We start from the raw sequence: 27,309 nt of genomic DNA on the forward strand, positions 1-27,309 counted from the left end.
AAGACTTCGAAGTTTTTGTGAGCAGCATATGCAAGGAATATTCTCACTGATTCTAATCTAGCTACTGGAGCGAACGTCTCTTCATAGTCTATCCCCTCTTCTTGGCAATATCCCTTCACTACTAGCCGAGCCTTGTTCCTGATGACATTGTCTTCTTTATCCATCTTGTTTCTGAATACCCATTATAATCCTACCACAGAAGCATCCTTAGGGGTTGGAATCAATCTCTAAACTTGATTTCTTTCGAACTCATGTAGTTCGTCTTGCATTGCTTGTACCCAATCGACATGATCGAGTGAAGTATTGACCATTTTCGGTTCAGTTTTGGAGACAAACGAATTAAACATGCAGAATTCGACTTGAGAGAATAATGCAGTTTGCTTCGCTTTCAGTTGAGAACGTGTGAGAAACTTTTTAGATGATTCACCAATGATATGAGTTTTGGGGTGATCCTTTGTCCATTTAATTAGGGGAGGATAATTTGGATCATAAGCTGGATCCAATTCTGCATTGACCTCATCTTCGAGTTCTGACTGATCCTCTTCGTCATTTGTGTTGTTATTCTCCCCCTCAAATGGCGAAGTATATCTCATGTCTGGTTCAGGTATTTCTTCCTTAGTTAGAGTGGGATGCCCCCCTCGTTTGAAGATGGATTTTCTTCTGCAGCTGGATGCTCCCCCTCGGCTTGAACTTTCGGATTTGAAGTCGGATGCTCCCCCTCGACATGCACCTCTGCTGTGTTGGAAAGAGAAGGTTGATTCTCGGCTGCTTTAGGAGGATCGGTTTCAGTAGCATGTACAACTTCGTCGACGATTTTCTTCAGATGATCGAGTTTGTTGTCTGCTGCATTCTCCTCAGAATTGATGGCCTATTCAGGTTCATCGAATAACCTTGTGTATTCTTCAAACAAGTCAGAAATTGGAGCCGAGACTAGACTAGTTTCAGGGAAGATGTCTAGTGTAGTTTCGTCGATTGACTGAATTTTCTTAACATAGTTGTCATCAAAGGTAACATAGTAGGTTTCTTCGAGATGCTTGGATCGTTTGTTTAGAACCCTATATGCCTTTGAGGTCAGAGAATACCCTAGAAATATCCCTTCATCTGCTTTGACATCAAACTTGTTTCGGTTCTCCTTGGAGTTAAAAATGAAACATCTGGAACCGAACACATGGAGAATTTTTATATTGGGCTTTCGATTGTTTAGGATCTCATATGGGGTTAAGGTAAATCTTTTGTTAAGAAAGGATCAGTTCTGAGTGTAGCAAGCACAAGCGATGGCATCAGCCCAGAAATACAGAGGAAGTGAAGCGAAAGATAGCATCGTGAGGGCAACTTCACAAAGAGATCAGTTTCGCCTTTCAACGATTCCGTTCTGCTGTGGAGTGTAAGGAGCAGAGAAGTTATGAGTTATTCCTCTTTCAGCCAAGTAGTCTTCAAACTCCTTATTTTTGAACACAATCCCATTAGTGCTTCTAATGTTTCTTACAGTCTTTCGCAATTACACCTCGACCTGCTTAATAAATACTTTCATCTTGGGAGTTGCTTCAGATTTCTGTTTAAGAAAGAAAACCCAGGTGAAGCGAGAAAAATCATCTACAATTACAAGTATGAACTTACTACCACTGATGCTTTCGATAGCCGAAGGTCCACACAAGTCAACATGTAGAAGCTCAAGAGGTCCAATGATCTTTGTATTTATGTGCGTGGGATGGCTCTTTCGGCTCTGCTTGCCCATCTCACATGCTGCACAAAGGTGCTCCTTATCGAATTTCAGAGGGGGAAGACCTCGAGCATGATCACCCAGTACTAGTTTGTTGATGTCATTGAAGTTCAGATGCGAGAGTCGTCTATGCCATAACCAACTTTCATCGGATTTTGCTTTTGTCAGTAGACATATTGTAGGTTTGCCATTGATGGGGTTGAGATTGAGAGGATACATCTCTCCCTTGCGCTGAGATTTCAACATAACTTTCTTCGTGTTCTTCTCAATGATTTCTGATCCCTCATCATCAAATGATACTTTTAGTCCAGTTCCAACCACTAGTTGTGAAACACTAATGAGGTTGTGCTGCAACCCTTCTACGTACGCCACTTTTCTTATTGAGAATTCCCCATTAGTTATCATATTGTACCCTTTTATCGTTCCAAACGAGTTGTTTCCATACTTCACACATCCACCATCTTTTAGGGACCGAAAATCCCTCAACTCTTCCTTCCTTCCTGTCATGTGACGTGAGCAACCACTGTCAATATACCATTCTTCATCGAACTGCTCGTCACTTAACACCTGCAAATTTAAGCAAATTTAGGAACCCAAAGTTTCTTGGGCCCTGGTAAGTTTTTCACAGAAAAGGGAATAACAACAACAAGATCAACCAAATATGTCCGTTTCATTAAAGTGGTTTCATCTATGCGTTTGATGGTGTACACCTTTATTTTATTTTTATCTTGTTTAAATTGAAGTGTATTAGATGGTGTTTTGTTAGCGGGAATTTTCATAGTATTCCTAGGTTCAATATCATTTTCCTTAGCGTCAAGCTTTCCTTTTCCTTTAACATCTTCCAAGAATTGTGAACCGATACTGGAGGTTCGACTTTGATCCTTGGGTTTTGAACCGAAACTGGAGGTTCGGTTCTGATCCTTGGGCTTCGAACCGAGACTGGAGGTTCGGCTCTGTGAGTGAAAGGAATTTGAACCGAAACTAGGCTTTCGGTTCAACTGACTGCCTACCTTGTATGATTGATTACCAGCTTGAGCATCCTTCCTGATTTGAACAAAGTCAACATCTTGTGACTTCCAAAACTATTTTCTCTCACGCAAGTTTTTCATGTACCTTTAATTTCTTTGGCGCTTTTGATGAACCAGTTGTTTTTGAGATTTATGGATATTGAAGCGTGGTTTTGGCTTTGCATTTTGATTTGGATTTTCCTTATTAATTACGGTTGGATGAGACTCCTTAGAGGGTTCTTCTGGTATCTCTTTCGTTCCACTTGTTCTTGGTTTGGCGAAACTTGAGGGTTTGTTTATACGTTCTGGTACGTATCTACCTTTCACCCTCCATGAGGTTTGCTCTGACAAGCCAATAGTTTCATCTGCATTATCAATAGAGCTGACCAGAAGAAATCGTCACAACCTCCAGCATTGTCTTGATCTATCAAAATTTTTAGTTTTGCTGTTTGTCTTTCAGATACTCCTTCAACAGCATAGACCAATTTGGAACCGTTTGAATCTTTTGGTAGACCACCGCCTTTTCTTTGAGTTTCTTTGATTTGTTATCTGATAAGCGAGCATATTCGACTGAGTTTTCAGATATAAGCGGTTTTTCAGTCTCGGTTTTGCTCTTTAGAAATTCCGAGCAATCGATTATGTCTTCCACAGAGATCTCACTCATCTCACTTTCATCGTCAAACTCAGATGTACTTTCAATATTCATCTTATGTACGGTCATCAATTTGGCATTTGATGAGCCAAAAGATTTTAAGGTCTCGGTCTTAGTTTTTAACTTACCGTTTTCATCTAAGAGTTGTTTTAACATGCATTTATGTTCCTTAGAATCAATGAAAGTCTCAATTTTATCCAGAACTATTTCATATGCAATGGAAGTTTCTTCAAAGGACATGATTGATTCACATTCTGCAATGACCTCATCCTCCTTAAACTCAAGGAAGGGCAAGATCATTTTATGAATTTTCTTCCTTATTTCACAATCTAAATGCAGTTGAGTGATATTTGTATACAAACGTTTGGCAATTAAGCAAAAAATATTACATTGTTCCAAAAATCTTAAATTGTCTCGTTGCAAATAAATTATTTCATCCCTAGCTCTAACTAACTCCTGCTCCTTTAGCTCTATCCATATCCGTCTCTCCTCACTCTTCGTTGTCACCCTGCTGATTTGGTCAGTTAGGTTAGAATTTGTCAACCTAGTTTGCATGAGACTACCACTTAGATTATTAATTCCTTTTCATAATCGTTTACCGGAATTTTAAAAGATCCGAGAAGGGATTGTACCTTTTTGATCAAACGATCGCAGTCGTTGATCTTCTCAATGATTGTTTTGGTGGCAAAGCATTTATCTTCATGCAGATTTGGTTCCTCTTTCTCACTTTCGGTTGACATTCCAGCCGTCACCATCAGGCATCTTCCAGTCATCTTCTCATCCTCTTGTCTCGCCACAAAAGCTCTATCATGAGTTGGCCTTCTCACCTCTTCATCCTCTAAATCTGTGGACCACACTTTAACTCCGCCAAATTCATCATCAATCACCTTTTCTTGAACAATCAAGGAGTTCATCGGTCTAGCACTTTTTTTCTTCTTCTTGATCTCTTCAAGCTTTCTCATATGATAAGCTTCATCATCTTCACTTTCTCTTCTATCAGCTAACTTTTTCAACATGCAATCCTTAGCAAGGTGATTTTTGCCGTGACAGTAATTGCAATCATACCCTGAGTCACCCACTAGTTTGCTCTTCTTCTTTTCATCCTCCTTCTGAGATGTATTCGTTGACTCTTCCTTTACCTTTTCTGAACTATAGCTTCCTTGCCAATTTCGGTTCTTACTAACAGGGAATTTCTTCCGAGCAAACTTCTTCGGATTAGTCACCATCATTGCATACTCATCACTGGTAAGATCACACTTTGACATGTCATCATTCCCTTCTTCTTCAATCACATTTTTGCTCTTCGAGACAAGAGCTAGTGAGTTGAGACCAGAAACCAACTACGTTTCTTTTGACACTATGCTTTCATGAGACTTTAGAATTCCCATAAGTTTTGCTAGGGAATAAGCTTTAAACTGCTCATGTGCTTTCACAGTAGAAACAACCGACATCCACTCGGGTCTTAAACCGTTCAAGAAGGTGACCTTCTGTTCAATACCCTTCCTCTCGATACCATGCTTTGTCATCTTGTTGAGTAGATGATTGTAGCGATCAAACATTTGAAGCAAAGTTTCTTCAGGTTTTTGTGCAATCGCACCGAACTCAGATAGAAGCAGTGTTTGTATAGAATGCTCCAAATCTTCGTCGGTTGAATACAGTTCTTTCAATCTGTCCCATATCTCCTTAGTTGTTGCACATGAACTCACCAACCTAAAGGTGTTAGCTTGTAAAGCGAATCTGATCATTCTCAACGCCTTGACATTGCACAACAGTTTATCCTTCTCATCCTGAGGAAGTTTATCCTCATCCGCTATCAGTTTGTTATACTCCTTTTGATTTTTCACTGTTGTATTCGTTCCAGAGTGAACAAACGGACCCAATGTGATTGCTTCCCAGATCAAATACCCATTGTCTTCTTATCCAATCACATAGTCTTCAAAGTGATTCGCCCATACTTCATAATCTTGTGTGTAAATAATGGGTACTCTTGTAGTAGATCCAATGTTGTTGGAGATGTTAATTGGATTAGATTGTACGTTGTCTTGAGACATGTTGAGCCTATCTTAAAATTTTTTTAGAGTCTGGCCTGTTGACCTGAGAATTGGGTTTTATCAGAAACACCAGTTTCCGTAGATAAGAAAACGACAACTCCTATGTGATCGATAAAAGCGGAACCCCTATTGTATTCTTCAAACATAAAGGATGCGTATTTGTTATACAGTCTCCTGCTCTGATACCAATTGATAGAATGAAATTTTAGTAGGATCGATATACTCTAAGTAGTAAATAAAATAATAAGAACAGACACAAGAATGGCTCAACCATTGCTTAATGATTAAAATAAAACACCCCAGAAGAGCTCGATGAAGAACTTCGACTGTAGAGGTGTTTTAGGGTTACAAAAGATATTTAGAACAAATAGAATCGTCAACGTATCAAATGCATACATGCATGCAATCTATATATACTACATAACCCTAATAAAACACGGATGGACAATCCGGTTAATACAAAATAAGCCCATGACGCAACATATTTATCTTACACATACTCCACATATGCCCAGTGTACGTGGATGAGCTCCATGATTACCACTGGCTAGTACGCCCAGCGTACTCCAACTTTCTTGAAGTTGACAATTTTGCCCCGTAGGGACCAAATATGCAAAACCTTACACCCCTAAGGGTCTAAACTGAAAAATACAATGAATCAAGTGTTACAATTTGTTCATCAACCGTTATCCAAAAATTAGAGTTAAAGAAGACAATGCGGAAACTCAAATCATAAATCTGCTGATGTGTGTGTACAGTCCCACCGTCATAATCCGATAAATACATGCAACATATTTAATCTATAAGTGTAAGCAAAAAGCTTAGTGAGCTCCCAAAAATATCTCATATAACACAACATAATAATGAGCTATGGGTTATCAACAACCCTGAGGACTATCACCAGTCCTAGTGGGCTAACAGCACGCCCTGTGGATTAACAACACACCTTACTGGTTATCAGCAATCCCATAGAATCACAATAGTCCAGGAGTTATCAACAACTCAATTTTCATACAACAACTATATTAAGACCCAACTGCTCAACATGCACATACTACCATATATGCAAGTATAGTGAGATGACTCACCTCGCAAGTAGCAACTAAACACCACAACTCTCACACACCGGGTAGACAGGTAGAACAAGACACATAACAACAATAAATAAGTACCCACTCAGTCTACACCATAAAGCCCTATTTTGACGAAAATCCAACCATGGTCAAAATTCAACGGTCAAAATCAAAGTTAACAGCCAACAATACTGTTGGCCCTCACGCCATGATGAACCCATGGCCACGTCGTGACAATGCACCCAATTCGATTCCAACTTCTCTCACTCCAACTCAACCACTCGGTTATGGACAACTCATTCAACAATCATCCCGACGTGAACCTTCCTTATCACGTCATGAGCATAACAGGACAATATAGTCGTGAAATCCTCTTCGTTCACGTTGTGACATCCTCAATGTCACATTGTGACCATAGTCTGAAGCACCAACTTAATGATTTGATTCCTTGATCCATTAAGTCTTCAAATCCCACTTTCCAGAAAGTCAATAGGGACTCTAAAGGTTCATACAAATGTCAACTTTATGAACATGCATGCCTCATGCTTGTCCTCTACCCAAACTAGGTCAAAAGCCAAGAAAATGATCCAAAACTCATGCGAGAATCACAATTTACAACTAAATTCCAGATCTGAACCATATAACACTAAAATGGCTTCAAGGATCCATGAAGTTGCCAACTTTATGAAATCCCATCACTTCAACTTGCTCAAAATTGAAGATAAAGGGACAAAGACTTAGATCTAGCAACCTAAAGGCATAAAGTTCGAATTTTGGACACTTATAAAGGTCCAAAATGTGCAAAAAAGGATTATGATGAGGTTTCCTTGCTGGATCAACTCTCTAAAACCACCAATAGAGATTAAGGTTAGGGTTTATAAGGTTTGAGGGTGTTGGAGGCTGATAATGAACCCTAAAATCGAGTTTAGGGTACTTAAATACGAACTAAACCCTAAAAGATCATGGACTTGGGCTACAACCCTTTTCACGTCATGGCCACTCCTCCAATGCACGTTCTAATTCTTCACCTATCACGTCGTGACCTCCTTCTGGTCACTACATGACTCATGGTTTTTCTCCAAAAGCATGCATTTGACTCTTCATTGCCCTAAACTGATCCATTCTGGAAAATGGGTGTCACAGTTCCTCGATGAAACAGAAAACATTTATTTGTACTAACTCCTAAAAAAATTATTAAGCGGAAAGTAAAACCATCCGATCATGGCACCTAATCATTATCATACAACCATACCGCCACTTTTATTTCCACGCCATATTGAACCTCAAAGACAACCCATCCCTTTGATTTGAGTCAAGCATCTTCATATTTAAACTTGTCTGCACTAACTTGACACCTACAAACCACTTGAATTTGTCTATGGTGCTGTTTGTTTTTTGGAAAAACCTCTTCAGACCTCTTATTGATGCGCGACGCAGCACACACGCAACACTTTTCATCTCGCAGCTGTTTGTTTTTCAGAAGTCTTCGGATTAAAAAACCTCTGTGCATGTTCTTCTTGGCACAACACTTGTTTTGCCTCTTCCAACCTCCTATTCTTCTTTTTCTTTTCTTGCTAAAATATTGATTATATATTGCTGAAATCTTATTTCGCATTTTTTTTCGTTTTTTTGTTTATTCTTGTTGATTTTTTTTAATATTGAATAATAATAATTTGTTGATGAAATATCATTATTTTATACTAAAATATCTTTATTTTTTGTTAAAATATCATTATTTTTTGCTGAAATATCATAAATTTTGTCGAAATGTCATACATTATTAAATTTTTGGTATTAAAAAACTATTTTCAGATTATAAAATCAGTTTATTTTAATTTAATAATATCTGCAGCAACATACAGATGTTAAAAAAATAAACATGCTTCTTATTACAGCCTGCATCCGTTTGGTCCACCTCTTCTACTGCAGAGGGTTGCAGAGGTGGTCCGTAGACTTTATAGATTTTTGCTTCAAAAAAACAACAACACCTATGTAAAACTTAAAAAAAAATGTCTTTTTTACTTGCTCCATGGCATCCAATCACGACCAACCAACCATCAGCCACGATATGGGTGATTTTCTTCTTTTTCATAATCGAATGGAAAAAAAATTGGTATTTTCTTCCCTTTGCTCTCCAATTCTTTTTGCGCAAACTCCACACTATCAATTTTTTTTGACAAAATTGAAAAAATTGTCCCTGTGGTTGGCAAATTTATGTGCTTTTGGTCCAAAACGAAACGTTGGTGCACCACTGGTCCAATTTTAGATACCTTGTGTGGTTTTGGTCACTATGGTTGTATTTTCTTATGTTTTTGGTCCACATCATATCTAAAATGACTAATATACCCCTTAATAATTATATTTTAAATTCTTTTATTTGTTTTCTTATTCTTATAATAAAATGAAAAATGAAAACAATAAACTCACCACACACACACACACACACTCTCTCTCTCTCTCTCTCCTTTCTCTCTCTCTCTCTCTCTCTATCTCTAATCGGGCCACCCTCTCTACCACCATACCACACAAACATAATTATTGGTGTTCTTCATCTTCTTCCCATCAACCTTTTTACAGATGAGTACAACTGTGCCATAACCCAAAAACTGAAGAACACACAACCATTTCACAATGTACAGATATGAAAACTCTTCATCTTCATCAGATTTTGACATCAATGTGAATGCAATTTAAATTCTTGCAAGCACTTTCAGAAGTCCTTAAAGAACAGCAGCCAAATGAATGTCATAAACTCTAATCAACCAAACCTTTTCGTTTCTCCACCATTCTTCTAAATCAACCAATAAACATAGAAATGATATGAAATACACAGACAAAATTGAATTTTTAGAAATTGATTGTTCTTGAAAACCCATTACCCATAAGCATTTTTAGATTCTAAAATCGATTTCTAGTTCTAGAAACAAATCCAGAAATTCGATTATTCTATAAGAGACAACCTTGAAAATTGATTGTTCGTTTGTGTGTGTGTATGTGTTAAAGAGGAGTTGTATACTCATCTGTGACCCCCATTGCAAATCATCGATGGGTTTAGACATGAATTTGACTCATCGGTCGACCATAAACCATTCACCACCACTCATCGATACATTTAACCGTGATTAGGGTTGAGAAGGAGACGCAGGTGTAGATCAAAAGAAGAGCCTACATCCAGATCTAAATTCATCATCGGAGTTTGAATGTAGGTCTTGAACCAGTTTGGGTTTAAATTCCCTCATCGTATTTGTTGATCCAATTGGTCGCTACTTCCCTAGTATACAAACAGACCGGTGGCGTCTAAAGGTTATCGGGGGGCATCTAGCGGCGGACGATGTAGGTGAATGGTGGTGGCAGTCGGGGTGTTCTTGAGAGAGTGAAAGAGATGTAAGAGGGGTAGAATAGATGAGAGGTACCACCGGTGATGAAAGAGAGAGGGAAAGAGAGAGAGAGAGAGAGAGAGTATATGTGTGTGTGAGTGAGAGAGAGTGACACAGGGATAACGGGATATTCTATAATTTTTAATTACTAAAAATCATTAACATTAATAAAAAAACAATAAGAGGGGCATAATTGTCTTTTGTAACGACCGAAAAATACAACCAATTTTAAATTTTTCAAAAAAACATCTCGATTCCATTAAATCTTTACAAAAAGGTTTTCAATGCAAAACATTTAACGTGTTCCCAGAATCACAACACTACAAAATCATGAGGAGCGGTACGATCACGCCTTCGCCTTGCCACGATCTCCTGAAGAACCTGAAAAACATGAAACCACAACTGTAAGCCCGAAAGCTTAGTGAGATATCTCGATAATACCAACCACAAATACCATACACGCATAACATGTCATAACATATCCGATCACAGAACAGCCATGAACTTCGGGTCTACTGTGTGACTGGTCCGCCGCACCGGCCTACAGTCCACCTGGTCCACCCTCTGAGTCTATCCACATACATCGAGTCTGCAGTGTGATTGGTCCGCCCGCTTCCGGGCCTTCAATCCACCTGGTTCACTCTCTGAGTCTACAGTATGACTGGTCCGCCCGCACCGGGCCTTCAGTCTATCTGGTCCACTCTCCGAGCCTTCGGCACGTCTGGTCCGCCCTTTCGAGGCCTACAGCCTATCCGGACCGCTCGCTGGGCCTTCGGGACAACCGGTCCGCCCTGGGTATCTTGGCCTACAGCACACAGCAGGACCCGCCTCAACCCAACTCCAGTCCAAACAACCATGTGCACATATACATACAATCATATAGCAATTCACAGTCAACAAGCAGATCAAACAGATCACATAACATACTGTTGGATTAATGTCTAAGTCCATAACTATATTTGGTAAGACTTGACCCGACCCGGCATGGTCCATTTGGGTTGCATACCATCATGCACTTGAATGAGAGAAATAAGACACTTATGGTTATTAATATATTATAAGTTCTAGTATATTAATAATAAGAATAATAAGATTATTTAATTAGTATTGATCAAGAATTAATCTAGGATTAATTAAGTGATCAAAAGAAGACTAATTAAATATATGGGTTGATTGTGTAAATCATCCATACTTGTATAGTGGGCTAATGCTCCATGGATAATCAAGTTGGGCTAAAAACCATAGGATGGTCCATGGATGCTCCATGGTGTATTTGTACCCATGGATCCAAGGAAATGGAAATCCATGACAATTAAGAGTTTACCCTAATTGTGTAACTATATAAGCATCTTATTATTGAGGAAAAATCGGCCACTAGTGTGTGTGAAGAAAGGGCTAGCCGATTTTGAAGAGTGTAGAATTCTCTCAAATCATTCTAAGTGTTTTGATGATTGTGATTCCATTTGAGGTGTCACACTTGGGGCACTAAGCACTCAAGCTTCATGAAGACTTTCTACATCAAGAGGTATGTATTCTATCTTGTTACATTCATAGTTTTTGTATGCTAGATTAGGATAATACCTTGGAAGTTCTTATTTGCATGTATAATAGAGAAAACATAGATCCAAGGTATTTAGGGTTGCATGTACACTTAGGAAGTGTTATAATGCTCAAAACCCAACAGTGGTATCAGAGCCACGGGTTGTTTTCTGTTATATTGATGCAAATATTTTATTTTCAAAGTTGAAAAAAAAAACATGAAGTTTGTCAAATTTTAAAATAATTACTTGTTCTTGTGAAAAACTAATTATTTGTAAAATTTGAATAATTTGCTTTATGAGTTGAATTAGGTCAAATTTAATAAAAGATAAAATAATATGATTATTTTATTAGTTTTAAAAGTTTGATCTAAAAAGTTTTATTTTTTTGAAACCTCCATAAGTTATGGATTTGAAAAGGTTTTAAAAAAAAAATTGATTCAAAGTTTTTTTTGGAGTTACAAAATTTGGTGTTAATGTTTTAAAGGGTTACATAACTTAAGAATAAGTTATGGATCACCAAAAGTTTTTTGTGTTATCTTGTTTTATGAGTGAATTTGGATTAATGATGAAAATTATGTGATAGTTGGTTTTAATCCAAATTAATCTAAGAATTGATTCTAAAATGTGTTTTTGTAACTTGTCCTCAAGTTATATGAAAAGTCACATTTAAGAATCATAAAACTCATAAAAATTGGCAAAGGTTACAAAATGAAGAGTCTAGTTCTAATTAAATGGTTTTATGACTCCATAACTTGTCCTCAAGTTATGGAGGACCAAGAGTCTCTTCATTTAATAAAATAAAATAAAATAAAAAAAGGTGTAACCTTAATTAATTCCATAAGTTATAAAATAAAGAAAAGTTAATTCTTTTATTAGTTTAAAGTCTTCCATAACTTGTCCTCAAGTTATGGAACTTGAAGAGTTTTTGGATTAAAACTACTTTAAACACATAAGTTATGGAATTAATTAGTTTTGAATAGTTTCAAAACTTGCCCTCAAGTTTTGGAATTTGTAAAGTTTTCTCTAATGAATACTTTAATTCCAAGTTAGCCCTTAGAATTTTAAAAGTTAAAATTCAACCCTTATACTTTATAATATTATAAGTTAATAATATATATATGTATAAGAGTAAAGTCAGTCTTACCGCTAGTACGCCTCATTCACGAAGCCGGTCTATAAGGTGGGTATAAGGTTGTTGCCTATAAAATGGCAACTTAATGGGTGTCCACTCTCACCCACCGCTTGCTTGACCGGTGGAGGGTCGTTAGCCGAACGGGTTTGACAGGACTATAATTCTCCCTTCATTAAAAGTATTAATGAAAATACTAAGTAACTAAACTCTTAATAATACCCAATCTTAGTTACTTAGGAAAAATGTGAATAAGGTGCTAATCCATGAAATTACACTTTACACTTTGTCAAAGTCGTTAGTGGAGCGTGTGTGGTTAACCGGCACACTAACTTGGACTTAACAAGGTAGGTAAAGGGTGACTTAATATTTATCATAGTATCGATGGAGCGTGTGTGGTTAACCGGCACATCGATTGAGGGGTAATTTATTAAGGGTACCAAGTGATTTGCATGGTTACTTCACACCTTGTTTTGTGATCCTCGGCATCCCAGTCACAAAACCTGAAGGGCACACTCGAGATTGAAACATGCCTTTGAAAAGTTCAATGAATCTCAAAGATCTAGGAGTTTCAAAACCAATTAAAACCTAATAATACATTTCGTTTATCTTGGTGGAAATTGGTGAATCGTCATTCACCTACCTTCAAATATTTTATAGCTTGGATTACGGCATACCTCTTCTAAGTTATAAAATAGTTTGTTGGGTCCTAGCCTTAATATTTCATATTGGGTGTCATATTAAGGACTTTAAATCAACTATCTTGAATATCTCCCAAAAGATGTCTGTAATAGACACCTATGATCTTCCCAAATCTAGTGAAACAAGGTTTCCTAAATGAAGATGATGTCCTTTGGAAATCATACTTCTTTCACCTCCTCCAATTATTCTCCCCAACCCACAAGTTCTTGAAAAGTTTAAGGTCACTCAAGCCCTATTGGCAAGGAAAGGTCTAGGTGTGAACACATCTTGGAGATGTAGTCACATATTGACAAGCCGGGAGAGTTGGGTGTCAAAGTCTTGAGAAAGTTGGTGGTTCAATCACTTTCTAAGTCACATAGTGAGTTCCTTTGGGACACCTATGAAACAGACTATGACAAGACCCTTAATGATCTTATCTATTTGCTAAGATCAACTTCCTAAAACTTTATGGACATTGACAATGATGACATTGGATATCCAGTAAAGCATTCTCTTCCCAATGGAAAGGGATCGGCTATAGTCAACTCGGTTGACCAAATGGTAAAGTGAAAAGCTAAGTCTGTGATAGTCCTGTGTACCATTATCAAAGGGTTCATATGTTTGTATTGCCAAATAAAGGGCATTGGTTGCGAAGCTGCCAAATTTACCTAAGGATGTTAAAGTCAATAAGTTTGACTCTACTTCAGGTAAATTCCACTATCTAACTCTGTTAAGTTTCTATTCTGAGATTCTTGATACATGATGTGACTGGGTCACATGGCGATGTTTTAAGAATCAAAGGAAAAAAAGTGAGGAAAAAATTGTTGCTTATATAATTCCGTTAAGAGCAAGAGTGGAAATATGAAATTGATTCTTTCATTTGTGGTAATGTCTAAATTTACCAAATAAGGAAAGATTCTCATCACCCAAGTTTCAATTGGACCGGAACTTGGAATCATGCAAGTTGTATAGCATGATGAATGAGAACTTTCAAGTTTTGGAAAATTAAGACTAATTACTTGTTCACATGGATGTGTGAGTCAAGTAAAGGACTTAGGGATCGAGTACACATTCTTGTGCACTGATTAAGTCCACCACTAAAGATCGATAAGAAGAATCAAATTAGGCAGAAGGATAAAAGTTTCTCAAATCTGAAAAGATGGAAGAGTACTTTAGTATCCGCTTTGTGATCATCTTAATGATTAAGAAACCATAGCACAATTAGTTCTCTAAGAAAATCTTGGTGCATTCTTATGACTAAGAAGAGGAACTTGAATTGTTGAAATGGTTAAATCAAGAAGATGAGTCATACTTCGTTCCAATACAAGTCTTAGAGTCATACTCCAAGATTGTCATTTGAGTGACATGTCTTAAAGAAGGTTTAAAACACTTGTCAAATGTAAGAGTAAAAGTTTTCTACTCTTGTACATTTGAAATTGGTAAGTTGTGATGTTTTGGGTAAAACAAAGACCAACTTAGGCCAATTGGGTAAAGTGTTTTTCTTGATTAGAATCCGCACTATCTCTTGGATGTTTGACAAGGGAGTCTTATATGTCAAGAGGACAGTGGGAGTCTTAAAGGTCTTGAAAGTCTCAAGAAATAATCAAGAATAAAACCTCAAGTTCTTCACTAGCACACGACTTGAGGTTTATAACCTATCGTGTTGACATATCTGTGCCCATTCCAGTTAAAGTTGGATTTGCATATGAGTTCTTAGAGTTCTCAGTTTGTTGCATAACAACTTGGAAGCAATGGCAGGCCCTTGAGCTGCCAGGTGGCAAGAAGTTAAGATTGAGTTCAATCCATATGGTTTTGGATTTGTCATTATTTTTGTCTTGTGATTATGGTTTGACAAATTCACATGGATAAGAACTCATACACCATAAAAATCTAAGTGTCATAAGGTTTCTCTCCGATTCATGAAAATGATGGTGAGGAAACACTTTCACTAAGTAGATTTTATCTAGATAGCAATTGTGATATTTGCATTCTCAAAGTCGTTAGTGGAGCGCGTGTGGTTAACCGACACACTAATATGGACTTGTGAGAAGTGGCAAAAAGGTCTAACCATTATGATTACGGCATACCTCTTCATAATTGTTTAGACACACAAGTGTGCTATCTAAGGAAAGGTGTATGATTTTGATAAAGTTTTATCAAAACAATCTAGTATCAGAAATCTGAACTTTGGTAAGAAAGTCAATGAAGTATTGATTTCTAGAAGTCCAGCTGATTTCTGAGTACATGTCAAAGCTAGTGGGAGCATAAGTGTTATGCTAATAATCATCATGTTAGTGGGAGCATGATAATTAAGATAAGTATTGCAAGCTAGCAATGTTAATTATAGAAAACAAAAGTTTCAATTGGGAAAAAGTTGTTTTGCTATAATTAAGGGAGAGGAAATTATGCTTCATCTCAAAGCTTAGATCGTGAGGTTTTAATCATTTAGTCAAGGATATATATATGAATTTCATGTTGGAATGGCTCAACATAAGGAAATTCTGTATATGGGTCCATTATTTGCATTCTAAAATTCGATTATGATTACGGCATCCCTTTTCATAATCTGAATTATGAGAACTTGGCAAATTGAAATGGAAATGTTATAGCAAAAGACTGGTTTAGTCTTTATGTGAGACATCATGAATCGTGTCCCATATGCTTCGGATATAGGATCGATTACATGTGCTATAATCATCCGTTCTAAAATTTTCCAAATGCCTGGGGCATTAAGAAGGGAAAAGGTTTAGAACTGGATATGACTAAAAGAATTAAACAATTGTCGAGGACAATCTAAGGTTTACCAAAGATTGGTTACTCAAGGACAATTGGAAGTATAGTGATAATTCTGGAAGGACCATATTGACATAATCTGTAAGGAGGCAACTCTTGTTCAGAAGTGATAGTCAAAATGGAATCTGGAAATGTTTCAAAGTTAGAATTTTCAATCTGTGTAAGATTAAGGAAACTTAATGCAAGAAGGATGTTTCCAAGAAGTTGATCTCCTTTGGAATGCTCTGTAATGTTTGTTGTCAAGTCTTTATGACTTTGTGCATAATCATTACAAGAGGATCAATGCATATAAGTTTAGAATCTGACAGATTCCAGTAAATGGCATGAATTTGGAATTCTTGCATTTGCAGTAAGGATTTGGGAGTGTGAAAAGAGAATCATTGAAGTTATGTTCAATGGATCTAGTTCACAAAGTAAAGATCATAGACAAACATAGTATGCATACTTAGTGTGTGGCATGACCAGTGTTTAGAAAACATAGTGTACATGCTTGGAGCATGGGACAACTATTGTTCTAAATTCAAGAATAAAGTTGATAGCTGAAACAGTATACAATGAATAATGTGTAATCATATGGTGATAAATAAAAGGTGTTTTATTTATGTTCAAAGGGTTGATACCATATTAGATTCAATTATTATTGTGTTTCACTTTGCATGTTTTGCGTGACATCCCCAAAATCTCGGCCAGAAAAGACCGATTTTCATTTATGCTTTTAAATATTTTCAGAGTAAATCCTTTTGATTTGAAAGAGTTGCGGAATTTGTTCCCAAAACAAAACATGATAAAACAATATTTATCAAAGCATTTCATCAAGAGATGCATTTCATTATATAATCAAAACTCGGGATGTCATGTTCCGATACAGACCATAAAGCATAAACGATAAACATTACAAGTCATTCAACAAATATATACATATACAGACTTGTAAACAAAACAACAAGATGATCCATCCATCTTACGCCCTTGTGCCACTTCCTGTAATACAAATAAAACTGAGTGGGTCAGGCTTGGGAGCCTGGTGAGCATATAGGGTTTTCAACCCACAATAAATAAGTTATATTTAATTTCACCAACCAAACACTATCCCGATTACCCATTCCCGTTATCCTCACTTTACGTCCCTAAAACAACTATCTCAAGGGACCTAATCTAGGATTTTCATCGGGACGGACATCACTGCGAAGGGGTTTCCTCAACAATAGATATCCTAAAGGCAACCATGAGGGGGATAGAGTACACCGGTGAACACATCGTTCACAACACCTACAGGTTATGAGCCTGCTAGCGTTCCACTGGACTGTCTAGAAAGAGTCCGTGGTCGTTATCCATACTCCGCTGAATAACTAGATCAACAACAACAACAACAACAACAACAACAACGAGGCCTCTCATCTGTTTATTACACACCAACTATCTACCCATGTTCTACCCAACATATTAGTAGATAAAAATATACATTTGTATACATAGTTCAAAGAAAACCTGTATAGCATGCTTGAATCAACACATATATCACATAAAAGATGAGGCACACACACACATAACACATATCTCATAAAGAAATAAGCAGATCTATAAGATAGAAGAGAGTGAATACTCATTCACACATAACACAACCAAATATATACACATAGCACGTATTTTTATATAAAATACTTCGTATTATTGTATTAGAAGAAATAACTACACACTCACTTGATCAGAAGATGATCCGACAGCACTACGGCTTATAGAAGTAGAAATCCACAGCAGATCTGGAAGATCTCCTCGAAAATCGAACTTCTCGCGGGCAGAGCTTCGACTCGGGAACCGCGCTTCTCGGGATCTTCGGGATCTCGGGACTTGCCTCGGGGCTAGAGTATGATACCGGGACTTCGGGGTAGCTTCGGCACGAAAAACGATGCAAAAGACTAGAGAGAAGAGAAGAAAATGAACAAGAAATGAGGCTGTCTTCGGATCCTTTATATAGAGGCTGGAACCTCGGAGTACGCGGGGCGTACTGCCCAAAACGTCATTGCTTACGTATCCGAAGTGCTCGAGTGCGAGTGTCGACATCCCTCGGAGTACGCGGGGCGTACTCGAGTACGCGGGGCGTACCTCGGATCAGATCGGTGACTCCTTCGGATAATGCTTCCGAATTTTGATTTAAATTTAAATACAAAATGATTAATAAACTTCGGAAATTCATAACTTCTTCATACGAACTCCGTTTTCGACGTTCTTTATATCCACGGAAAGGTGAGACCATGCTCTACGACTTTTGTTTAGACTCCGTCGGCTAATTTTGACTTTATTTTTATTAATTATTTTTAATAGGCCGCGACAGAAACTTTCGTTATAAATTCATAACTTCTTCGTTTGACGTCCGTTCTCGCCTAACTTTTTATCGCTTTGATACCAACAATGAGATCTTCGATTCTCATTTAGATTGCTTCGGCTAACAATCGCTCGATCTCAATTCGAGTAAAACAGGCTGTATACCGCTAAGCCGGAACTTCGATAAATCATAACTTCCTCATACGAAGTCAGATTTGGGCGTTCTATATATATTCGGAAACCTCGTTTCGACTACTACAACATTAACCAAATATATTAAGTTTATTTTACACTTAAATTTTGACGCTTATTTTTATTCTTAATTAATCAAACCACATAATTAAGCAATTAAGCACAAAATACATAATACTCAAATAATACATTCTTATTATTTCAAAACGGGTTACAAAGGTTAACCTAGACTATTATATTGCTAAAAACGGCAAGCCCGGAAACACAGGCGTTACAATTCTCTCCACCTTAGAATGATTCCGTCCCCGGAATCACACATCAACAAACAAATGCGGATAACGACCCATCATGTCACTCTCCGTCTCCCAGGTGAGATTCGGCCCATTCGTATGTTTCCATCAGACAAGCACTAACCCAACCATCTTGCGTCGCAATTTCTTAGTCTTTCGGTCAACAATTGCCTCTGGTTCTTCAATCAACCTTTTGTTCTCATCAATTCTCAATTCAGAAATTGGAATTATGTCGGGAACTTCTCCCGTGAACTTCCTCAAATAACACACATGAAAAGTGTTATGAATTCCATTCAGTTCTTCTGGTAGTTCGAGCTTGTAAGCTTGGTTCCCAATCCTCTGAAGAACTTTAAACGGTCCAATAAACCTTGGACTCAACTTTCCCCTTTTACCAAATCTTATAAGTCCCTTCCACGGCGAGACTTTAAGCAAAACCGAATCTCCAACCTCAAAAGTTATCGGTCTCCGCTTCTTGTCAGCATAGCTCTTTTGACGATCCTGAGCTGCTAACATTCTTTCCCTAATTATTTTCAACTTTTCAGCAGTTTGATGAACCAACTCCGGTCCCATAAACTGCTTTTCCCCAGCCTCAAGCCAACAAGACGGCGTACGACACTTCTGTCCATACAAAGCTTGGTAAGGTGCCATCTTAATGCTCGAGTGGAAACTATTATTATAGGAAAATTCTACCAACGGTAAATGTTCATCCCAATTACCTAGGAATTCCAGAGTACATGCTCTCAGCATATCTTCAAGTGTTTGTATCGTTCGTTCGCTCTGACCATCAGTCTGCGGATGGTAAGCTGTACTTAAACACAACTTGGTACCTAATTCCTCTTGTAGACTTTTCCAAAACCTCGATGTGAAACGGCTATCACGATCCGACACAATCGTTAACGGAACACCGTGAAGCCTCACAATTTCCTTCACGTAAGAATTCGCAAGCTTCTCCATAGACCATTTCTCCCTGGCCGCTATGAAATGCGCACTCTTAGTGAATCGATCAACGACCACCCAAATCATGTCGTGACCATTCTTTGTTCTGGGCAGTTTAGTGACAAAATCCATAGCAATGTCTTCCCACTTACCCATAGGCACAGGCAAAGGTTCTAAACTCCCGTACGGTTTCTGATGTTGTGTCTTGACTCTCGCACAAGTCACACACTCGGCCACATACTTTGCAACATCAAGCTTCATCGTCGGCCACCAGTAGTAGGGTTTCAGGTCCCTATACATTTTAGTGCTACCCGGATGAATCGAGTACATGGTCTTGTGAGCTTCTTCCATCAGAAGATCTCTGACTCCTCCTGTCTTAGGTATCCAAATCCGATCTTGGAACACCTTCAGTCCATGACTGTTTACACCGAACACCAACGTTTTGCCCAAACGTTCCTTCTTTCTGTCATTCTTCTCAGAAGCTTCGCTCTGAGCTTTCTTTATACTTTCCAAAATAGTTGAGACAACTTCAATTCTCAACGCTCTTGGCCTTTTCCTTTCGGGATTGACTTTCCGACTGAGAGCATCAGCAACAACATTAGCTTTACCGGGGTGGTAAAGTATCTCGCAGTCATAGTCTTTAAGTAATTCTAGCCAGCGTCGTTGCCTCATATTCAATTCTTTCTGATTAAAGAGGTATTGGAGACTCTTATGATCAGTGAAAAGTTTGCACTTCGTGCCATAGAGGTAATGCCTCCATATTTTCAGAGCGAAAACTACCGCTGCCAACTCCAAATCATGAGTCGGGTAGTTCTTTTCATGCTCTTTCAGCTGTCGAGACGCATATGCTATCACCTTTTCTCTTTGGGTCAAAACACAACCCAAACCAACACCAGACGCATCGCTATAGACAGCGAAGTCTTCAACTCCATCGGGTAGAGAAAGTATCGGTGCCTCGCATAGCTTCTCCTTTAGCTTCTCAAATGCTTCCTTATGCTTCTCACCCCAAGCATAAGTAGCTCCTTTGTGGGTCAAAGCTGACAATGGACTAGCGATCGAAGAAAAGCCTTGGATAAACCTTCGGTAATATCCGGCTAATCCTAAAAAGCTTCGAATCTCCGTGGGACTCTTCGGTTGTTCCCACTTCGTCACAGCTTCGATCTTCGCTGGATCAACCATTATCCCTTCTTCGTTGACCACGTGACCCAAGAATTGGACTTCACGAATCCAAAAATCACATTTGGAGAACTTAGCATACAGCTTCTCCTTCTTCAAGACTTCTAACACTTCTCGCAAGTGTCTGCCATGCTCCTCCTGGCTTTTCGAGTAAATCAGAATGTCGTCTATGAACACTATCACGGATTTATCAAGGAACGGGTTACAAACCCTATTCATCAAATCCATGAACGCTGCTGGAGCATTGGTTAGTCCAAACGACATAACCAAGAACTCGTAGTGTCCATATCTAGTTCTGAATGCAGTCTTCTCGATATCTTGCTCTCTTACTTTTAGCTGATGATATCCTGACCTAAGATCGATCTTCGAGAAATAGCTCGAACCTTGCAATTGATCAAACAGGTCATCAATCCTCGGCAACGGATATCTATTCTTTATTGTTGCCTTGTTCAGCTCTCTGTAATCGATGCACATTCTCATACTTCCATCTTTCTTCTTTACAAATAACACCGGAGCTCCCCAGGGCGATGAACTAGGTCTAATGAAACCTTTGTCCAACAACTCCTGAAGTTGCATCATTAGCTCCTTCATCTCCGTCGGTGCTAATCGATAAGGTGCTTTCGCAATTGGCGTTGTTCCTGGCAACAAGTCAATACGAAATTCCACTTGTCGATCGGGCGGTAATCCAGGAAGATCTTCGGGAAATACTTCCGGATAATCACACACCACTGGAATATTCTGCATCACCTTCTTTTCCTTCTTAGCATCAATCACGAATGCTAAATACGATGTACACCCCTTGGTCAAACATTTTCTGGCTTTCATCAATGAAATGATTCCAGAATTCACTCTGCGTTTATCTCCATACACCATAAACGAATCTTTCCCAGGCGGGTTTACTTTGACTATTTTCTTCTTGCATAAAATTTCGGCGTCGTTGGCGCTAAGCCAATCCATTCCCAATACGATGTCGAAACCATTAAGTTCGATAGGCAATAATTCCTCGTGGAACTTATTCCCATTCAGATCAATTAAGATGTTTTTCATGCGATAGCTAACAGGTACAAACTTGCCACTAGCAACTTCGACTAATAAGGCATTATCTAGTCTAACAACAGGCAAAGCTAGCTTTCTACCAAATTCATGCGATATAAAGGAGTAGTTGGCTCCAGAATCAAATAAAATTTGGGCAGGCAATTCGTTAACGAGAAAGGTACCTGAAGCGACATCAGCTTCATCTTTAGCAGCTTCCAGTGTCATCTGGAATGCTCTCGCCTTTGGCTTTGGCGGAATGTTGGGTCTAGCTGCCTCCTTCTTCTTCGGGCAGTCTCTCGACATATGACCCTCCTCACCACAACCATAGCAAACTTTCTTTGTGAGGTTACACTCATTGGCATAGTGCCCTGGCTTTCCACACTTGTAGCATGTGTTCGCCACCTCACATCTTCCATGATGCTTCTTCTTACATTTGTCGCACCATTTCGCTTCACCTCCACCTCCCCTCGAACCAGACTTCGAGAACTTGTTTTTCTTGTTGGATCCTGAAGTTCCATCGAACTTCCTCTTTTCTCCAACATCTATCCTTTCCAGACCCTTTTCCTTCTGCTGGGCCTCCACATTCTTAGCTGCACGTACAGCGGTTTTCAGAGTGGTTGCCATCTTGACTGTCGGACCAAAGTCAGCAGGCAGTCCATTAGCAAACCTCTCAATCTTGGAGAGTTCCGTTGGCACTAGGTACGGAAACAACTTCATCTTCTCAGTAAATGCAGTAGCATAGTCATCTATGCTCATCTTCCCCTTCTTTAAGTTTTGAAACTCATTGTTCAGATCAATCAGATCTATCTCCGAACAATACTGCACCCTTAACTGTTCCAAGAACTCCTCCCATGACATTTTCAGGGCTTCTCCTTGTGGCATAGTATCTGCCAACAACTTCCACCAACTCAAGACCCCAGTCTTCAGTTGTCTAACTGCAAATACGGTTTTCTGTTTGTTGCTACAGTCGCAACTTTCAAATACCATCTCCATTTCGGAGATCCAATCCATTATCTCAACAGGCTTTGGGCTCCCAGAAAGACTTGGCGGTTTGGCGCCCAAGAAGTTCTTGTACATACGCCCATCCTTGTTGTTTCTCCTTTCCGGATCGTTCCTTCGTTCCTCTTGAGTCCCAACTTGACTCACCATGCGACTATTGTTCCCTTCCTCCGATTGCTCGGGAATCAATTCTGGTTCCTCAATAGGTATGATAGGTTCATCCCTATTATTATGCAACATTTGTCGCATCTCCTCCCTTTGTTCGGCTAGCATAGCCCGAATCATGGCTTGCACCGCAGCCATTGTTATTGGTTCTGGTGCTGCTGCTACAACAGGTATTTGCTCAATCACTGGCGGTTGATTCCTGTTTTCATCTGCGTTTCCAACGCCACTCCTTGTTCTCACCATTTTTGATCTACACACCGAATAATTTCACCTTATTACTCCAAACGATTACATGCTAGTTCTAATATCGTATACATACGCTTAGAATCCTAAACACATAAACCTTCAGATCCGATTGGCAACAAACCGTAGATCCGAACAAACAATATCATATATGGCAACATATAACATTTAGCACATAAAAGCATTTTAGGCAACCTTCCTAAAATAAACTAGTGCTCGTGTCTAAAACTTATCAGACACACATCTCACAATCTCCACTTAGCATACTAAGTTTAAGTCTAGAAATCCTACAAATTCCTAGTTCGCTTAAACTAATGCTCTGATACCAACTGTGACATCCCCAAAATCTCGGCCAGAAAAGACCGATTTTCATTTATGCTTTTAAATATTTTCATAGTAAATCCTTTTGATTTGAAAGAGTTGCGGAATTTGTTCCCAAAACAAAACATGATAAAACAATATTTATCAAAGCATTTCATCAAGAGATGCATTTCATTATATAATCAAAACTCGGGATGTCATGTTCCGATACAGACCATAAAGCATAAACGATAAACATTACAAGTCATTCAACAAATATATACATATACAGACTTGTAAACAAAACAACAAGATGATCCATCCATCTTACGCCCTTGTGCCACTTCCTGTAATACAAATAAAACTGAGTGGGTCAGGCTTGGGAGCCTGGTGAGCATATAGGGTTTTCAACCCACAATAAATAAGTTATATTTAATTTCACCAACCAAACACTATCCCGATTACCCATTCCCGTTATCCTCACTTTACGTCCCTAAAACAACTATCTCAAGGGACCTAATCTAGGATTTTCATCGGGACGGACATCACTGCGAAGGGGTTTCCTCAACAATAGATATCCTAAAGGCAACCATGAGGGGGATAGAGTACACCGGTGAACACATCGTTCACAACACCTACAGGTTTTGAGCCTGCTAGCGTTCCACTGGACTGTCTAGAAAGAGTCCGTGGTCGTTATCCATACTCCGCTGAATAACTAGATCAACAACAACAACAACAACAACAACAACAACAACGAGGCCTCTCATCTGTTTATTACACACCAACTATCTACCCATGTTCTACCCAACATATTAGTAGATAAAAATATACATTTGTATACATAGTTCAAAGAAAACCTGTATAGCATGCTTGAATCAACACATATATCACATAACAGATGAGGCACACACACACATAACACATATCTCATAAAGAAATAAGCAGATCTATAAGATAGAAGAGAGTGAATACTCATTCACACATAACACAACCAAATATATACACATAGCACGTATTTTTCTATAAAATACTTCGTATTATTGTATTAGAAGAAATAACTACACACTCACTTGATCAGAAGATGATCCGACAGCACTACGGCTTATAGAAGTAGAAATCCACAGCAGATCTGGAAGATCTCCTCGAAAATCGAACTTCTCGCGGGCAGAGCTTCGACTCGGGAACCGCGCTTCTCGGGATCTTCGGGATCTCGGGACTTGCCTCGGGGCTAGAGTATGATACCGGGACTTCGGGGTAGCTTCGGCACGAAAAACGATGCAAAAGACTAGAGAGAAGAGAAGAAAATGAACAAGAAATGAGGCTGTCTTCGGATCCTTTATATAGAGGCTGGAACCTCGGAGTACGCGGGGCGTACTGCGTTACGCGGGGCGTACTGCCCAAAACGTCATTGCTTACGTATCCGAAGTGCTCGAGTGCAAGTGTCGACATCCCTCGGAGTACGCGGGGCGTACTCGAGTACGCGGGGCGTACCTCGGATCAGATCGGTGACTCCTTCGGATAATGCTTCCGAATTTTGATTTAAATTTAAATACAAAATGATTAATAAACTTCGGAAATTCATAACTTCTTCATACGAACTCCGTTTTCGACGTTCTTTATATCCACGGAAAGGTGAGACCATGCTCTACGACTTTTGTTTAGACTCCGTCGGCTAATTTTGACTTTATTTTTATTAATTATTTTTAATAGGCCGCGACAGAAACTTTCGTTATAAATTCATAACTTCTTCGTTTGACGTCCGTTCTCGCCTAACTTTTTATCGCTTTGATACCAACAATGAGATCTTCGATTCTCATTTAGATTGCTTCGGCTAACAATCGCTCGATCTCAATTCGAGTAAAACAGGCTGTATACCGCTAAGCCGGAACTTCGATAAATCATAACTTCCTCATACGAAGTCAGATTTGGGCGTTCTATATATATTCGGAAACCTCGTTTCGACTACTACAACATTAACCAAATATATTAAGTTTATTTTACACTTAAATTTTGACGCTTATTTTTATTCTTAATTAATCAAACCACATAATTAAGCAATTAAGCACAAAATACATAATACTCAAATAATACATTCTTATTATTTCAAAACGGGTTACAAAGGTTAACCTAGACTATTATATTGCTAAAAACGGCAAGCCCGGAAACACAGGCGTTACATTTTGACTTCCCGAATAAACTAGGTTATTCTTCCGGAATGACTAAGTTATTCAAACCATCCACAGTCGGTCATATTTTGGAAGTAGATATGAATTAAGACTGTCATGATGGGTTGTAGAGGTCTAAGGTGTTGGACAAGGCTACAACAATCATGAGTGCTCATAAGTTCTGAGTATTGGATTCAACCCGCGCTCATTGGAATCACTTCATGGATTTTATCACGAGTGATCATGAGACGATAATATCTTATATTCTTCAAACCTAGAGATATGAGTTGTTACTATGAGTTGATAGTACATTGATTGCACGAAACCGCATTTGGTAACTCTGTGCTATAAAATGTGCCTTTGTGTATGATTCAACAAGTAGTAGAACAAGCCATATGAGTCGAAGTTTATCCGTTCCTTTTACCTTCGGGATAAAAGCGATATCTGTGGGCCCCTCGATGATTTGATGATGACAAATGGAAGTGCTCGGCCGGGCCAGGACTGATTTGATTTGTTCAATTAGTCAGTCGTCATAAATCGGAAATCGGGAAACAACAAATGGACAGAGAGAATGATTATAATCCATGTCTCAGTCCATATGATATCTAGAATGGAGGAATATATGATCCCTTATCTAATGGACAAGTCACTGACAAAGGTCAGAGTTTATCTACAAGGTCAGAGTTCGACAGAAGCTTTTGAGAGCTACGATTGCCGGTTGGTTCCTGAAGTCATACGCAATAATAGTTCTAGACTTATCCAAGTGGGAGACTGTTGGATTAATGTCTAAGTCCATAACTATATTTGGTAAGACTTGACCCGACCCGGCATGGTCCATTTGGGTTGCATACCATCATGCACTTGAATGAGAGAAATAAGACACTTATGGTTATTAATATATTATAAGTTCTAGTATATTAATAATAAGAATAATAAGATTATTTAATTAGTATTGATCAAGAATTAATCTAGGATTAATTAAGTGATCAAAAGAAGACTAATTAAATATATGGGTTGATTGTGTAAATCATCCATACTTGTATAGTGGGCTAATGCTCCATGGATAATCAAGTTGGGCTAAAACCCATAGGATGGTCCATGGATGCTCCATGGTGTATTTGTACCCATGGATCCAAGGAAATGGAAAGCCATGACAATTAAGAGTTTACCCTAATTGTGTAACTATATAAGCATCTTATTATTGAGGAAAAATCGGCCACTAGTGTGTGTGAAGAAAGGGCTAGCCGATTTTGAAGAGTGTAGAATTCTCTCAAATCATTCTAAGTGTTTTGATGATTGTGATTCCATTTGAGGTGTCACACTTGGGGCACTAAGCACTCAAGCTTCATGAAGACTTTCTACATCAAGAGGTATGTATTCTATCTTGTTACATTCATAGTTTTTGTATGCTAGATTAGGATAATACCTTGGAAGTTCTTATTTGCATGTATAATAGAGAAAA

The sequence above is a fragment of the Lactuca sativa genome, chromosome 8 (assembly GCF_002870075.4).
Source record: "Lactuca sativa cultivar Salinas chromosome 8, Lsat_Salinas_v11, whole genome shotgun sequence".
NCBI lineage: Eukaryota > Viridiplantae > Streptophyta > Magnoliopsida > Asterales > Asteraceae > Lactuca > Lactuca sativa.